Source organism: Mandrillus leucophaeus, unplaced genomic scaffold, assembly GCF_000951045.1.
Source record: "Mandrillus leucophaeus isolate KB7577 unplaced genomic scaffold, Mleu.le_1.0 Scaffold249, whole genome shotgun sequence".
Lineage (NCBI taxonomy): Eukaryota > Metazoa > Chordata > Mammalia > Primates > Cercopithecidae > Mandrillus > Mandrillus leucophaeus.
The window spans coordinates 1439897-1452287 of NW_012102576.1; the positions used below are offsets into that span (position 1 = coordinate 1439897).

At 36.9% G+C, this 12391-nt stretch overlaps 1 pseudogene; it reads left to right on the forward strand.

The window, feature by feature from the left end:
• Positions 1-373: 373 nt before the first annotated feature.
• On the forward strand, positions 374-7431 carry LOC105542000 (annotated as a pseudogene).
• The last annotated feature ends 4960 nt before the right edge of the window (positions 7432-12391 follow it).

Here is a 12391-nt window from a genome sequence, read left to right on the forward strand (position 1 = left end):
GATTTAGACTATGCTAGGGCTAAGATGAATCATGAACTTTTGTTCTTCAGAAGGATACACATGGTGGAGTATCTATTTACTTAATGTTGAAGATAAGGAGACAGGAAACAAATGCTCTATCTACTTCTTTACCACAAGTTATTTATTATTTTTGTGTTTTTGTGTTCACGGTCCACGTATCTCTGAGCACCTATTAAAGGGCTTCCTGGAAAACAAAAAGCAAACAAACAAAAAAAAATGTGTCCCATCTCACATGGTTCTACCCTACCAGAGAGGAAGATCATATACTGACAGATACTGAAATTGTAAGAGTTGGACACTACATTTTGCAAAGTCATTGAACCCTGTGCTCACTTGCAGTCTTCAGGTAACCATGAAGGTTGAAGATGGATACATCACCTTAAATATTGAAATTTGAAAACCAGCTCTCACCTCAGGTAAGAATGCCCAGAGCCAATAATTTGGAAATGAATTAGAAAAATGAATACAACCTTTTTTTTCTTTTTGTACTATTGATAGTATATATAGTTTAATTTCTTTTTCCTGAATAACATGAGTGCTCTATAGCATTTGAGCTGTACCTTCATAGGCTCATAGAGACCTATTTAGAATACAAATATCAAATATAAGGGCAGGGAACTTTGCATTAAGCCTCGGAGAGTTTAATGTTTGAAGGCATAGAGGTTTAGGGGACAAGGGAAGATAATGTTTGGAAACTTCATTTTCTAAATGTGAACAACAACAACAAAATAATCTTCCATAAAGGTATGTAAGAGCTACTCTAATGGCAAAATAGACAAAATCCTCCCCAATATTCCTACAATAAACACATCATCTAGCTTTGTATGGCTGTTCTTATAACTACTTTCAATGCAAGCTAAAATAAAAGCTCATTTCATAAAGTTAAATGTGTGTGTGATTCTCCAGTTGCTGTTTATTAAAGCAGTTATTCATGGGATGGGTGGGCATAAAACAAAACAAAACAAAAAATACAAACGCATCAGGCCTTAACAGAGAGTAATGTTTTGGCTTGGAGAGGTAAAGTCCATTGGGGATGAGAATGGGTGTGTGGTATGGGAGTGGGCCATGCCTATTGTTGATGATCATCAAGAGAACACAGGTGAGATCTGCCAGCAAAGCTCTTTCTATTACTTGGAGAATCTTGAGACGGCAGGGACAGGGGCAGGGGTGAGCCTTCCCCATAGCTAACCCACACTGCCTGCTCCTTGATATCTTTATTTTATGCCTACAGTGGCATACTCCTGGTGGCGTGTGATGGCCGATTCTGCTGATTCTGTGTGTGGGGATGGTTGTCGGGCTGGTGGCCCTGGGGATTTGGTGTAAGTGCTGACTCTTTGCCAAAGATTCGACTGGAGGAAGGTAATACTGAAGGGTCATGGCATATCCCACTAAGCTTCTCAATTGTCACTATTTGTCTGTTTGTCACTACTTCAATTGTCCTATACATAGCTGCCAAGATATTCTCAATGAAGGAGAACACCGACCTTTTCCTTGTGATCAAAATAACTTTCTAGGTTTTTATTACTTAAAAGTATTTTTAAGAATTTACTACTGGCTTTTAAGAACTCCTAAATATGGATCCAAACTATTTTAAAAAACTATTTTGTCCCTCTTCCTATCTTGCATATCCTAAGAACCATGGAGTTTTTCAATTTCATATGTAAATCCTATGTTCCCCTGTCTGAAATCTTTCTCATTCTATTCTCTCTACCTCAAATTTCCTTCATCCCACTTTGTTTACTAAAATATTGTGCTGCTTCCCTCCAGCAAATCTCACAGTCCTCCAATGGCACACTGTAGTCTGCATAGCTGTTGCTGGTTTACATATTTGTTGATTTTTCATAAGATATTTTAGAATCTTTCATTTATCATCTTTTATGTCTTTGTTATTTACCTAATTATCACAAGTACTTTATTTATTTATTTATTTGAAACAAAGTTCTGCTCTTTCACCCAGGTTGGAGTGCAGAGGAGCTATTTTGGCTCACTGCAACGTTTACCTCTCAGGTCTGAGAGATTCTCATGCCTCGGCCTCCCGAGTAGCTGGCAGTAAGGTGCACACCACCACGCCTGGTTAAGTTTTGTATTTTTAGTAGAGACAAAGTTTTGCCATGTTGGTGAGTCTGGTCTCGAACTCCTGGCCTCAAGTGATCTGCCAGCCTCGGCCTCTCAAAATTCTGGGATTATAGGCATGAGCCACCGTGCCCAATCTTATCACAAGTACTTTAACCATAACAAGAAATCAGTATGCATTTTAAAATAAATGAATAGTCTGGCATCACGCAAGGAACAGAAAATGAGTTCATTCACCTCTCTGAACTCAGCTGAGAATCCTGTATTCAAGAAAATGTCAAAACAACTGCTTTGGGCACATTATTGATCTAGGGATCTTTTTTATTTGTGATTGTCTCCTTCAAACAGTTCACTTATTAACCCTCATGTGTCAGTTTTGTGTATTTCTTAATCTGTTCTTTATAGCCCCTTCACTCTTTTCAACATTCATTTAATCACCTGTATCTAGTAAACTCTTCAGATACTGGCAATTTTAATGAAATGAAAATTCAATAAAAAATCTTTGCATCATTTTTATAATTCTGATTACAAAATGTTATTATTTATTTTTTACATCTAGCTGTCATGCAGCAAAATTACCTACAAGTTGAGAATGAAAATCTCTCAGGAACTCTGCAACAATTAGCAAAGCGCTTCTGCCAATATGTAACAAAACAATCAGAACAAAAGGGCGGCTGGATGTGGTGGCTCACGCCTGTAATCCCAGCATTTTTGGATGCCAGGACGGGCAGATCCCCTGAGGTCAGGAGTTCGAGACCAGCCAGGACAACATGGTGAAACCCTGTCTCTACTAAAAATACAAAAAAACCTTAGCTGGGCATGGTGGTGGGTGCCTGTAGTTCCAGCTACTCGGGAGGTTGAGGCAGGAGAATTACTTAAACCTGGGAGGTGGAGGTTGCAGTGAGCCAAGATCGTGCCACTGCACTCCAGCCAGAGCGACAGAGTGAGACTCAGTCAAAAACAACAACAACAACAACAAAAACAGAAGGGTACTTTTAGTAAGTATTGTTTTTTTAACCTCTTCATTTCTCTAATCCCTGGAGCATTTCTCTGATGGTAACTGAAGGGAGTCTTGAGATCTGCAGAAAACATTGAATGTGGGGAAAATGTAATTCCAATTTAAAAACAGCAACAACATTCTTGTGCTTGATTTCTCCAGACGACCATAAACACAGCCCCTGTGACACCTACAGCTACAGTCAACGGTAAACACAGCCCCTGTGACACAAACTGGAGATATTATGGAGATAGCCGCTACGGGTTCTTCAAATACAACTTGACATGGAAAGAGAGTAAGCAGTACTGCACTGACATGAATGCTACTCTACTGAAGATTGACAACCAGCACATTCTGGTAAGAAGATTCTTATGTCAAATATTTTGGAGGCAAGGGAGAAAACTCTCAAATGTAACACTTGACCTTTTTTGTTTTTTACATTTTTCTTAACATCTTTCAGTTTATACTAATCTAAGAACCTTATGGAAACCTAGTAAGGATTACAGAACCCAAATATTCAATCCAATCATAATATTCTACAACATTGCTAGAGTTGATCAGTCAAATTGACTTGTCCCTTCCTGACAGCTCAGGTACATAGTCGGTCACACAAAAAGAGTCAGCCCAGTGATGTTCTCAATCATTTGTGTCCTGTGTTGTTCTAACTTGCTGCACTGCCCACTTACTGTTTTTGTGGGCTCAAACTCATACAGAGGATATCCAGTAAAATTAATTAGCTTTTGTTTCCGCTCCAGCAAAATAAGAGAATTTCCTAAAATCTCAGCTCTGTTACAAAACGATTAATTGAAGACATATATGTATATCCTGAATTTGTATTAGTCTAGGCTGGTTCTAGTTTAAAGATTTATAACTAAAAGTAGTCATGCAATTTTTTTTAAGAAAAAAAAGGTATAGGTGAATTTCAAGTAGAATTTACCTGTCAGGTTCTGTAGGGAATTATGTAATGTTGATATATTCCAAAGAAAAGATTAGGAAATTAGAGAAAGGTTACTAGTGGCTTAAGCTTTTAGAAATAAGCAGTCAAATGCGACTATCACACAATATCTCCTGTGGAATGCCATTCTGAGTCTTACATATTGGTCAAGAACCTCAAGTCACTTCCTATTTGCCAAAAATGCATTCTCACTTGTTATTCCGGGAGGTGTGAAAGAATGTAGATGTTTGTCCTCCATTTAGTTTTCTTACTCATATACTGATTGATTTACCTATTCCTTCATTAATTCAACAAATATGTGCTAAAACTATCCAGGACTTGGACCTATGCAGTTGATAAAACACAAAAAATGATCCTTAAGCTCAAGGAGTGTATATTTTAGGTGAAGCAACAGCCAAGAAACAAAACAAACGACATAGTATACAGTATAGTAGGTAGTGATTATTGCTAACTAGAGATAAGTAAACCAGAAAAGGTAGATGTATGTTATTAATAAATCCCTTTGAGAAAGACATTATATACTCCTTGACTCAACTAACTAAATTAATGCTTCTGTAGGTAAGATTTTATAGGCAAGCTAAGCAATAAAACCAAGCCACATAGAGTTTTAAATCTAAGGAATATAAAGCTCAACAATAAGGTATTTCTTTGTGTTTTCTTTCTCTAACTGTTTACATTTATTCCTTTGAATCATGTTTGCTAGTCTATTTGGGAGTATAATCTTCAATTGATTGCAGATATAAATATATGCTATAAACACATAGGAAGATTAGAATATCAGCTATTTCGTGTACAATTTTACTTGTGTCCTACAAGCTTTTTTAAGTTCTAAGACAAGTGAAATTGGTACAGATTCAAATATCAAATGAAATACATTAATATTAATATAAACATGCAATCCAACTTTTTTTTTGTCCGAAGTCTTATCATAAAGCTTTGTCTTTATGTCATTACCAACAGCTATGGAGGGATCTGACCATTGTGTTTATTTATGTTTACAATAGGAATACATCGAAGCCAGGACTGGTTTAATTCATTGGGTCGGATTATCTCACCATAACACTAATGAGGTCTGGAAGTGGGAGATGGCTCAGTTCTCTAAAAATATATGTAAGTCCCCAACACTCAGAATAGAAAGTAATACTAGAAACTCTTATTCTTGAGATCCCCTTTCCTCTCAGTCCAAGTCACTTAATAGTTGAGATGTGTCTCTATACCCTACTAGGGGTTATATAAGCAGCAGCTGAGTCACTTACCCCCTACTTCAAACAAGAGAGCACTGGTCATAAGACAATTCTACTTTCCTCTCTCCCCTGCTTAAACTCTTTTATCTAAGCCACAACCGATCTTTATACCTGATATTATTCCCCTTCATTTCTACATTCATCTTTATCACGGAACAGAGTGTGTGTGCGTGCGTGTGTGTGTGTGTGTGTTTAGATTGCCCTGATTCTCTCCATATATATATATGGAGAGAGAGAGATGGAGTCTCGCTCTGTCACCAGGCTGGAGTGCAGTGGTGCGATCTTGGCTCACTGCAACCTCCACCTCCTGGGTTCAAGTGATTCTCGTGCGTCAGTCTCCTGAGCAGTTGGGATTACAGGCATGCACCACCACACCCAGCTAATTTTTGTATTTTTAGTAGAGATGGGATTTCAGCATGTTGGCCAGAATGGTCTCCATCTCCTGGCTTCATGATCCGCCTGCCTCAGCCTCCCAAAGTGCTGGGATTACAGGTGTGAGCCCACGGGGCGCCTGGCCCTCTCCACATTATTTTTAAATCAAAATTTCATCCTTATTATTTTACAGTTGAAAGTTGTAAACTTGAGAGTCTTTTGACTTTTCAGTGGCATTTTGCCTACTCTTCTATCCTCCAAGTCTCCAAGAATTCGATACATTGTGGTTCACAGGATAATTCCAATGTCCATTAATGAAGCTCTATCCTCCTACACATGATGCAGGCAAATGGGCTGTTAACACTGGCTTGTGAACCTCAGCCGCTTCCTATATGGTTTTCCAAAGTCCAGTCTCAACATCTTTCGTCCATCCTACATATCAAAACTACAGTCTCTCTCCAAGTAAAATTTAAACTGATAACCAAATCTTGCACAATCCGATCATTACTTATACTATTAATTAACTTATTTAATAAGTGTTTAGTAAGTATTTACTACAGGTGGGATCTCAGGATACTACAGCTACAACTCTTCACAGACCATGGGCTTTATCTCCTATTACTTGCTGCCTCATTCACAATATTGCAGACAAATTAGTGGGTTTTAAAAAAAATTCTTCCAACAAATCAAACTCGTTTTCTTGTCTCAAGGCTTTTGCATTTGCTATTTTCTTCTCCTAGAATGCTCTGCCTCCACAACTCCATGACTGTTTCCTTCTTGTGAATCAAGTCTGTATTTAAACATCACTTCTTCAATGAAGCTAAGTCTAATTACCCAAACTAAATTAGCTTCCCTTCAGCCCACATCCACACAGTCTACCACTGTTTTGTTTCTTTGTAACTTTATCACTGTCAGAAATTTTCTTGTCTATTTGTGGGCTTCTTACTGGCATCACCTGACTGAAATGGAAGTTCCCCCACAGGAAAGCGCTTGGCTTTCTTGCCTTTCCTTATCAGTCTATCCTCAGCCCACAGAACAATGTTGTCACATAATTATGCAGATACATGCCAAATAAACTAATAAATACATATTCTTTGTCCTCTCATGATAAACAATCTAGAAGAGAATAAAAGATAACAGCCATTACAATACAGCATGCTGTCTTAGATCATCTATCCTGTAACATAAATCCTCAGTTCAAAAATATTGAATCAATTCACTTTTCCATGAACCTATTGCCATCCATTGCAGCTATTTGTCCTGTCCATCTCCTGTCTGTTCATCTAAATCCTGCCCTTCCATCAATACTGAACTAAAGTCTGAACTTGTAAAGAAAACCTTTTTCCATCATTTCAGAGCTATCTCAATCTCTTCTTTGGGGCTCCTGTTGTACTAGTGTTCCCGTGCTCCTTAATCTTACACTACACGAAATTGCTATTGAGCTTTTCAGATACACATACCTTCTACTACCAAGCAGGTTGGGAGTTACTCAATAATGAGAAACTTCTTTTCTCTGTTTTCCCCAGAGTCTCCATTTTGTGCATCAAAATACTATACACAGAGTTTGACTGTTGATTACTTCCTTAGTCTCTGAAGGAATTTATTCTACCTTTCCCATTCACAGGTTTGAGCTTTCTGAAGATGGAAAAGGAAATGTGAATTGTGCTTATTTTCATAATCAGAAAAGGCACCCTACCTTCTGTGAGAGCACACATTATTGAATGTGTGAGAGGAAGGCTGGCATGGCCAAGGTGGACCGGCTACCTTAATGCAAAGAAAGGGGCCGGATATCACAGTTAAGGGCTTTATTGCACAATGAAAGTTCTGAATGAAAAAATCAATAGCCAAAAATTGCTTATTTCTTCCTTTCTTCTCCTTGATGTCATTTTTAAAATTATCTTTACTACCAGAATCACTTGCCCACTCCCTTCTTTGAATATCCAGAAGCCAACATGTGATCACTTGTTTCCCAATTATTCTACTTTCCCTTAATTTTCTTTCCTCTTGTCTAATTGCTAATTACCTGAATACAATATGATTTACTGCATCTTCATATATACACACATAAAATTAAAATCAGGACAATATAGGCTAGTGCTTAATTAAGTTGGGCAAAATATCGAAGCTTAAAATGTATGCAGAATATCTAAGTTTGAAAGATAGCGTGATGTAACAAAACGAATACTAAACTTGGAATCGGTAGAACAATTTAGATAATGTCACTTAAAGTACAAAAATGAACAAGTCACATAGATTTTTTACCTTCTATTTTCTCATACTTAACATAGGAATAATACATTCCCCATTTACACCTCACAGTTCTACAACTTAAAATAAAACTTTGTAGTGTTAACTATACCAGAAACTTTACAAAAGCAGGCACTGTGACTTCTCCATTTACTATTGTATTACCAGCACCAACCCCAGATCCTCGCTTACAGGAAACAGAAAGACATTACAGAAATACAATTACTATTCCAAGTTCATTTCTGGTTAGACTCAACAGCAGTAATTTTGTGCAAAAGAAGGAAAAGAAAGTTTGTAAGAAAGCTCGTGGGGTTTGTAAAATGAATAAATGCTTCTCAAGAAGGCCCAGAGGCTACTACACAGAAGGACAAGTTAAAATGCTTTAGTTAGGTCTTTTCCTAACAACTCTATGCTTGCTTCTTGCTGAATAACTCAGCAAGTATTTATAGAATACATGGAAAGGCACCCTTTCACAGGATAATAGGCAAAAACTGCATTTCTTTCCCACAGCTTCCCTTCTTTAGTGAATACAATTTATAAACATGATTCTCAAACATCTCAGCTGAGGTGTTGGTGAAAACATTGAGACATTCAAACACAAATGCTGATGTAACTCAGTGGGAAGCCTGAGGACACACAGAGATGTGGGTTTTTACAAGCACCATGACATAATTCTTGTACAAGTAGTCTTTAATACAGTTAGAGAAATATCACTACTTTAGAACTTACTCTCTCTGTAAGTAATTTAGTGTCTTTAAAACTCTATTTCCTCATCTACGAAATGGGCTTAATATTATGACCTTGCTCATAAGGTAATTGTGAAGCTCATTTGATATGATTATATAAAGTATTGATCAGAATACCAAGCACATAATACATCCTCAATAAATGTGTGTTACTCTTAAAGCTTTGTACACTAACACTCAAAGACACTTGAATCTTTATCTTTTTTCTAGACTATCAATAAACAAGCAGATTTGGAAGGCTTAGGAAAAATAACAGAAATACCTCAAATTCTACTTGCTATTTCAAATGTCTAGAGATCTTGGATTTGGAGTGAATGTATTATTATTTTCTTATTTTTAATTGTTTATTTAGAGAAACCAGATAGGAACTAATAATTCAGAACATTATCCAAAAATTAACCATATCTTTGGCTTTCGTTTCATCTCCCCAAAATGGGAAAGCATATGTTCATACATCACTATGGCACACATAAATTTAGAAGAATAGTATCTTAGTGCATGGCAACAATACAACTTAAAAATGTAAGCCAATCAAACTGTGCCTACAAAGATACTTTTTTCCAGGTATTCGTATCTAAAGCATCTTACACATGAAATCAAAATAACAGAAATGTTAGTAGCACAAATCAGAACACTTCATTCCAAATACTAAATCTTCTATTATCTAAGTGAACTTAGCAAAATTTGACTCCTCTGTGCTTCAAATTACAACTAAGTTACAAACATACCTCACAAGTATTGTGGACGCAGTTCCGGACCACCACAACAAAGAAATCATTGCAATAAGGTGAGTCACACTAATGACTTGGTTTCCTAATGCATATACAAGTTATATTTGCCCTAAACTGTTGCCTATTGAGTATGCAATAGCACTATGTCTACAAATGTACATACTTTAATTTAAAAACACAATACTTTATTGCTAAAAATGCTAACGATTACCTGAGTCTTTAGTGAGTGGAAACCTTTTAGCTGGTAGAGGGTTGTGCCTCGATGTTGATGGATGCTGACTGATCAGAGTGGTGGTTGCTGAAGTATGGGGTAGATGCAGATGCAGCTATTTTTAAAATAAGACAACAGTGGGCCAGGCACGGTGGCTCACGCTCTGTAATCCCAGCACTTTGGGAGGCTGAGGTGGGTGGATCACGGGGTCAGGAGTTGGAGACCATCCTGGCCAACATGGTGAAATCCCATCTCTACTAAAAATACAAAAATTAGCTGGGCGTGGTGGTGCACACATGTAGTCCCAGCTACTTGGAAGGCAGAGGATGCAGTGAGCCGAGATTGCGCCACTGCACTCCAGCCTGGTGACAGAGTGAGATTCCATTAAAAAAAAAAAAAAAGAAAAGACAACAGTGAAGTTTGTGGCATCAATTCATTCTTCCTTTAATGAAATTTGTATCTGTAGCATGAAATCATGTTAAATAGCCTTTTAGCCATAGTAAACTTCTTTCAAAATTGGAGTCAATCCTCTCAAATCCTGCTACTGCTTTAAAAACTAAGTTTATGCAGTGTTTGAAATCCTTTGTTATTATTTAAACAATGTTCACAGCATGTTCACCAGGAATAATATTTGTCTCAAGAAACCATTTTATTTGCTCATTCATAAGAAGCAGCTCCTCATCTGTTCAAGTTTCCTCATGAGATAGCATCAATTCAGCCACATCTTCACGCTTCACTTCCAGTTCTAATTCTCTTGCTATTTCCAGCACATCTGCTGTTACTTCTGCCATTGAAGTCTTGAACCCCTGAAAGTTATCCATGAGGGTTTGAGTCAACTTCTTCCAAGCACCTGTTAATGTTGATACTTTGACTCCTTCCATGAATCACAAATCTTCTCAATGACATCTAGAATAGTAAATCTTTTCCAGGTGATTTTCAATTTACTTTGCTCTGATATATCAGAAGAATCACTATCCGTGGCAGTGATAGCCTTATTAAATTTATTTCTTCAAGAATAAGACTTGAAAGTCAAAATTACTCCTTGATCCATTGGTTGCAGAAATGGAGGCTGTGTTAGCAGGAATGAAAACACTAATATCCTGGTACATCTTCATCGGAGCTCTAGAGTGAATAGATGCATTGTCAATGAGCAGCAATATTTTGAGGAAAAAAAACAAACTTTTTTTTCTGAGCTGTAGTTCTCAACAGTGAGCTTAAAATACTCAGTAAACAATGCTATAAACAAGTGTGCTATCATCCAGACTTTGTTGCTTTATTTATAGAGAATAGGCAGGGTATATTTAGGACAATTCTTAAGGTCTCTAGAGCTTTTGAAATGATAAATGACTATTGGCTTTAACTTAAAGTCACCAGTTGCATTAGCCCCTAACAATAGAGTCAGTTTGTCCTTTGAAGCTTTCAAGGCAGCCACTGACTTTTCCTCTCTAGCTATAAAAGTCCTATATGTCATCTTCCCAATACAAAGCTGTTTCATCTATACTAAAAATCTGTTGTTTAATGTAGCAACCTTCACTTATCTCAGCTTTATCTTCTGGATAACATTCTCCAGTTTCTAAATCAATATTTGCTGCTTCATCTTTCGTTTTTTTGTTAGAGAGATGGGTTCTTTCCTTAAACCTCTGGACCAACCTCTGCTGGCTTCCAATTTTTCTTCTACAACTTCCTCACCTCTCTTACTCATCGTAGAATTGAAAAGAGTTAGGGCTTTGCTCTGAATTAGCTTTGGCTTAAGAGAATGTTGTAATTGGCTTGATCTTCTATCTAGACCTCTAAACTTTCTCCATATTAATAATAAGGCTATCTTGCTTTCTTATTATTTGTGTGTTCACTGGAGCAGCACTTTTAATTTCCTTCTAGAATGTTTCCTTTACATTCACAACTTGGCTAGCTGTTTTATGTAATAAGTCTAGGCTTTGGCTTATCTTGGCTATTGACATGTCTTCCTCACTAAACTTAATTATTTTTAACTTTTGATTTAAAGTGAGAGACATGCAACTCTTCCCCTCAACACTTACAGGCCTTTGTAGCATTATTACTTGACCTGTTTTTAATATTGTTAGTTCTCAGGGAATATAAGGAGGTTCAAGGAAAAGGTACCGAGATGACGGAACAGTCAGTGGGTGGAACAGTTAGAACAACACAGTATTTACTGATATTTATCAACAAAGTTAACCAGCTTATATGGGTATAGTTCACGGTGGGTCCCCAAAACAATTATAACAGTAACATCAAAGATCACTATAACAAGTAATAATAATGAAAAGTTTTGAAATAGTATGAGAATTACCAATATGTGACACAGAGGCATAAAGTAACCATAGGTTGTTGGAAAAAATGGCACTGATAGACTTGCTTGAAAGAGGGTTGCCACAAATCTTCACTTTTAAAAAATGCAATATCTGCAAAGTACAATAATACAAAGCTCAATAAAACAAGATATGCCTGTACTCGATGCTAATGATAGCGCCTATTTCATTGATCCATTGGTAATAATCAAAATAATTTATGTATAAGTTCTTGAAAATAGTACTTGGAATATAATTAACAATAAATAAAGGTACGATTAAAAACATCAAAAGTAATAAAGGGAACATATTAATCCTGCACTAGGAGAAGCCAATGGCTCCATACGATGAAATTTATCAGGGAATGTTCTATATTTGGGGAAAAGGAGTCTTTCTGAGCCTGACATTTAGTGCTGATAAAAGTTGAGAACAATTGGAAATTAATGACAACTTATGCTTCTGTTACCGTGTTCCTAACATTAGTCTCA